Consider the following 5,931-nt stretch of genomic DNA (forward strand, 5'->3'; position numbering starts at 1 on the left):
ATCTCTTGATTCTGTTTGATAGCACTAATTGTTACTCATTCACTTGTCCAACAAATATTTCAACAACTACCATGTACCAGGCTCTGTGCCAGGTGCAAGAGATAAAACTGAGAGCAAGTCCCTGTCACCATGAGGCTCAGGAGGCAGATGAAGGGACTAGAAAGCAGACAAATAATATAGTTAAAAATGTTTCTTTCCTAACATTCATAGATAAGGAACTGGGACAGAGAACAACAGCGGATGGCCAGAGAGCATCTCTCTGAGGAGGGGACTCTCGAAGCCTTAAAGATGAGAAGTTCATAGGCAGAGAGGAGTATTAGACAGGAGTGTCCACATTCGAAGACACTGAGGCAGGAAATCATTAATTAAAGTCAGGATTAGATCCATCAGTGGACCTCAAGTGTGGTGCTGTGAGGAAATATTACAGGATGGGTTTGGAGAGTTTGGAGAAGGCAGAACAAGACACTGGGGGCACCTGGGTGGCTCAGTGGTTAAGCTTCCACCTCTTGATTTTGGCTCAAGTCATGGTATCAGGGTTCACAGGGTGGAGCCCTGAGTCGGGCTCTGTGCTGACAGCAGGGAGCCTGCTTGGGGTTGGAGAATCCCAATTCCCCTCTCTCTGCCCCTCCCCCACCTGTGTGCATGCACTCTCTTTCTGTCTCTCAAAATAAATAGACAAACATTAAAAAAATGACCACTTTCACAGTTAGGAAAAAAAAGAGCAAGACATGGAATATCTTACAGTCACTGTAGGTATTTGGATTTTAAGTGTAATGGGAGGAAATGGGGGAGGAGTTTTGAAGAGAGTGGAGATAATCTGATGTTTAAAGGATCATATTTGCTACCACGTGAATTGATGGGGAATGAGCAAGAATGGAAGTGGGGAAGAGTCATAAGGCTCTGCAGTGCAAGACAGGGCAGTGCTCTGGTCAAGGCAGTGGCGACCTTCAGAGGGAGAAAAAAGGATAGGCTCCGTATATATTGTTGGAGCCCACGTCAAAAGACTTGTGAATGGACTCTAGCAGGGGTGTGGGGAGGAAAGGGAGGAATCAAAATGACTAGGTGCATGAAGGTGCCAGAGCTAAGATGGCGGAGACGGGGGTGTGTGGAGGTGGGGATGGGGAGGTGGTGGAAACAGATTGGGGGGTATGCAGGGAGACTGCACATAGTATGTCTGGGCAGGCCTGTGAGCCGTGCAAGTGCTGGTGTCAACAAAGCATTGGATGAAGAATGGAATTCAGTGCAGGGTTCTGTGCTAAAGATTAAAGTTTTTAAGTCACCAGGAAGAAATTTTCAAACCCGGAGCAGAAAGGAGTACAGAGATTCAAAGAAGCCCTGGGAAAGAGAAGCTCCAATGCCGTGTAATGTCATGCAAGCAAAGTTCTCCTCACCAGCTTCTTGAAGACAGTGACTTTGTCCTTCTAGTCAAATACCACAGTAGCCACACACAGTTGCAAAGGGCATACTGACAGCAGACGTCTAGAGAGCCTGAAGACCTGTACAACTGGAATAAATGAACCTTTGGAAAGTTATTAGACCATCATGGGGAAACAATGAGCACAGTGATGTGCTGCGGGGGATTAGAACTCTGCTTGAAACGGAAAGTGTGAGGTATATTTATGAATTGCTGTAGAGAACCTAAATCATCACAGTTTTAATTCGTGAACTATAAGAATTATTTTTCTAAAGCAGACAATTTCAAAACCTTGAAGGAGTAGGGAAAGGCATTTGTTATATTCAGTTCTTTTTAAAAATATTTGTTTTTGGTAGAGCACAAGCAGGGGGAGGGGCAGAAAGAGGGAGACAGAGATGTGAAGCAGGCTCTGTGCTCACAGGTGGACAGCAGTGAGCCCGAGGTGGGCCTTGAACTCATGAACTGCAAGATCATGATCTGAGCCGAAGTCAGACACTCAACCGACTGAGTCACCCAGGTGACTCAGCAATATTTCTGGTGGCCATGGAGCTTGCTCAGTGACAGGCATTCTTTGGAGCTAATGGAGCTAGGGAAATGCTTTAACTCTCCTTATTTGACAGCTAAGGAAATCTGTTCTGAGCTTTTCAGTAGTTACTTGTCCATGGTTACAAGTAGTAAACAGAAAGATTAGCCTCGTTATTCCCAACCTTACCTCGAACCTACAAACACCAAATGCTGAACTTACAAACAAAAAACAAGTGAACTAACCCATCACATGAACAAAGAGACAAAAGAACTTAAAAAATACTGGTATGCCTACCCACTTTTGGAGATCTTGATTCCACCAGCCTGAAATGAGATCCCACACATCTATACTTTTCAAAACCTTCCGAGGTGCTTGTGATGGCCAGAAGTGCTGGAGAGGACTTGAACTCGGGCTGACTTTCGACCTCACTGCTAAAGTCTCATCATCTCTATTTCCTTACCAACCAGACCACTCATGTCAACCCACTTGCACTCTATCTCCGTATGTTCTTCTGAAGGAAATTAGCCCTTCCATCACCAGCTGCTCCTCCATGATTGCTACCCAAGTCCCTTCTGCCCTCCTCCCTTCCCCCAGCCATGTGGATGCTAAGGTTCGGCTGCTCACTTTACTGCTTTTCCTTCTCTTCCTCTACCTAATCTCATCCACGCCAGTGCCACAAGGCTTTTCATGTGGATGATGGATAGCCATATGGCCAGACTGGACCTGACCTCCCGCCTATCACCCAGTCAAATTTATGATTTACAAAACAGCAAAGTGTGTGCAACAAGACCACTGTAAACGTGTATCTATAAAAAACATGTTGTTCTATTGAAGTTAATCCAAGGTGCTGAGGGAAGACTGAGGTGGGACAGTGCTAATCTGATTAAACAGGTGTGTTTGCCACACCTGTGGTGGCGCTGTAATTCCCATCTCCTAGGACTTATGTCTTTGTGTAATTCCCTTGAGTGTGGGAAAGACCTGTAACTTGCTTCTACCTGGAGAAGAGCAAGTGAAAGGATTTTATAGATGTGATTCAGGTCCTTAGTCAGTTGAGGAAGCAGATCAAGCTGCTTGGGCCTGAGCTAATCAGATGAGCCCTCCAAGAAGATCTAGGCTTCTCTGAGGCAAGAGACTTCACATGGCAGAAACACTCTTCCATTGCCCTTGAAGAAGCAAATTGCTATGAATTCTAGAGCCACAAGGAAGTGAATTCGGTCTACAGACTGAGGGAGCTTTGAAGTGGGTCTTTCCCTACTTGAACTTCCAGATGAGAACACAGAACCATTGCTACCTTGATTTCAGTTTAGTACTAGACTCCTAACTCACATATACGGGTTGTTTGTAGTTGTTTATTCCTCAGCAGACTGCATAGGTGTCATGTTGAAAGCTGAAATCCTGAATCTTGGCTACCCCTAATTTGGGCTCACGTGGTCACTGACTGACCTCAAGCTACTTATGGCAATGAGAAGAGCACATGAGACAGGCATTGGTAAGACCAGAGCCATGTGTGCCCATGACCTCCAGTGGCCCTGGCACAGAGCAGAGGAAGAACAGTGTTCTTCTCTACACTAATGGTTAGAGGTTTTCAACTCTGGCAAATGGAAGATGTCATTGTTGTAGAATATGCTATTGATCAAATCAATAGTTTGCACACTGAAGATGGAATAATTTTTTTTGTGATTGGAGTCCATCTCTTTTGTTCTAACAATAAAGGTAATTGCAGAATCCTAGGCTTTCCTGAGGATAATGTTCACTCTAAAGGAGGGTCAATATTCAGAGACATTTTATCATCTTGACTTGCAATATTATTCTAACCAGTTGGCCAGTGAAATAGGGTTTTGTTCGAAGATGCAATGATATTACAAGGGAGACTTCATGAGAATAACACAGTATCTCAAGTACACACAGAACTCTTACTATGACACAGAAGACCTCATTTAGAAGTAGCCCAAGCCTAAAATGTGATACCAAATAAGTCATTGCTGGAGAAATACGTGGTTTCGTGTTACCTTTTTTCCCTATGTTAAAATTTCAAGCTTTGAAGTAAGCCACAGCTAAAAACGCTTGAAATCCATGTTTGAAATAAGAAACAGGTCCCCTTTGGATAATAGGAAAAGGAAAAGGCATGGTAGGAAGGCATATAGGGTCTGATCTGTTACTGATCCTTTTGAATGGTGCTGGTAAGTTGATGGATAGTGACAAGAGCAGACAGAGTGACTTCTGGAAAGTAAGGGGATCATCTAAGGATGTGGAAGATTTGATTCCTGTAGTATCATAGCTGGGGGAGATGTTACAGGCTAATTTTACCATTTGTCCTATGATCCCAAGTTCAGAGATACGAAGATGGTGAAATCACCTGCCAAATAAATGGTAGAGAAGGGATTAAGACCACACTCAAGAAATTCTCTGATATTCTACTGCACTTATCGTCTCGTTTCCTCCACTAACACCTCTGAAAAATACAGAATTCTTGGGATTTTGTCACTGTAGTTTGTTAGAATTGCTGGTTCCATGTAAGCTCAGCTGCATTCATTACATGATAGAATACAAATGTGCGTACGCTGGTCAGCCCTAACGACATTAATGATTTAACAAAAAGCAGCTCTGGACTAACTGTATGCTCAGCTTTAGCTCCCACATAATTTACTTCCTGGTGACAAACCAATGACACATGGGCCACACTTAATCCTTCCTCCTGCTTGTCAGCGGCCTCCCTTCTGGCACTTGCTCATTTTACAGATGGGGAAACCAAGGTCCAGCAAGGGCTAAACTCCGCCAAGTCCTGGCCCGGATCCAGCTTCCACTGCCATATGCTGACTGAGAGCTTTAAGCACTTACTGGCTTGGCAGACGGAGGATGATAACCTGATTGGTTTGGGCTTGCTTGGCGGATGGCTAGAAGCCAAAGTTGGATCTAATGCACTCAATCTGGGAAGCAGAAAACATCAATTGCCTGGCGGTGTAAGAGTGGGGGAGGTTGTTTCCTAATTAAGTTTGAGACTCTGATGCTACAGATGCTGCCCATACGTGGACTGAGAAGTAAGTTCTCCTTTGAAGGGCACTTCTTCCACCTTAGGATGGGAGGCTGTGATTAGAAGTGTGGTGACTACCTAAGTCTACTTCCTGGCTCAGTAACTTTGCAGCTAGGTGACAGAGGGCAGGTGATCTAATTTCTCTAAGCTTCATTTTTCTGATCTGTAAAACAGGGAGAATACTGGTACATTACATAATTGTTTAGACTAAATGAAAACTCTACATGCTCCATGTGGTTAGCCATGAGTATACTGCAATTAATAATGAAAACAAACCTTGTCTTACATGATAGAATAGGGAATTACTTGATATGCACTTAATCTTTTGAAATTTAAGTTTGCCAAATCAAGGAGTGAAACATTTCTGTTAAAAACATACTATTAATGAAAAAAAGAACCTGTCCGAAGTATAGCATTATATCCAAATATAGCAGTATGTACTAGGGGGTGTTTCTGAAATATGTCTTCCTTCTTGCTCTTCTCCCCACAAAAAGCCACCTTGGTAATAAACACTGGGCATAGGTGCAAATACTGTATTCCCTATTTTTTACAAAGAGTGTGTGTGTGGGGGGTATGAGTGTGTGTGACGTATATAGCTTTTACATCTGCCCTCCAGACAGATTTATTTTTCCTTTGGTCTTTTGCAAAAGAGATGTGCAACACATCCTCAAATACCTTTAGAGCTACACCATAATAACTGGTCATAAAGATGATCTTGCATTACTAGGAAGAGTACTCTCTTTAGGAAGGCAGAAAAAGAGTTTATAAATATTCCTAACTATATCAAATTATAAGAAAACCCAGGACAGGAGTTACCCTGCTTTAAAAAACAAAAAACCACCACCAAAAACCCAACCAAGCAACCTAGTCATCCCATCAAAAACCACACATTCTCCAAGACTCTGGAAGCTTACTGAACTACAAGTACCAACATTAGTTTCCTCAGAAAACCAAGCAATG

The sequence above is a fragment of the Crocuta crocuta genome, unplaced genomic scaffold, assembly GCF_008692635.1.
Source record: "Crocuta crocuta isolate KB4526 unplaced genomic scaffold, BGI_CrCroc_1.0 scaffold154, whole genome shotgun sequence".
Classification (NCBI taxonomy): domain Eukaryota; kingdom Metazoa; phylum Chordata; class Mammalia; order Carnivora; family Hyaenidae; genus Crocuta; species Crocuta crocuta.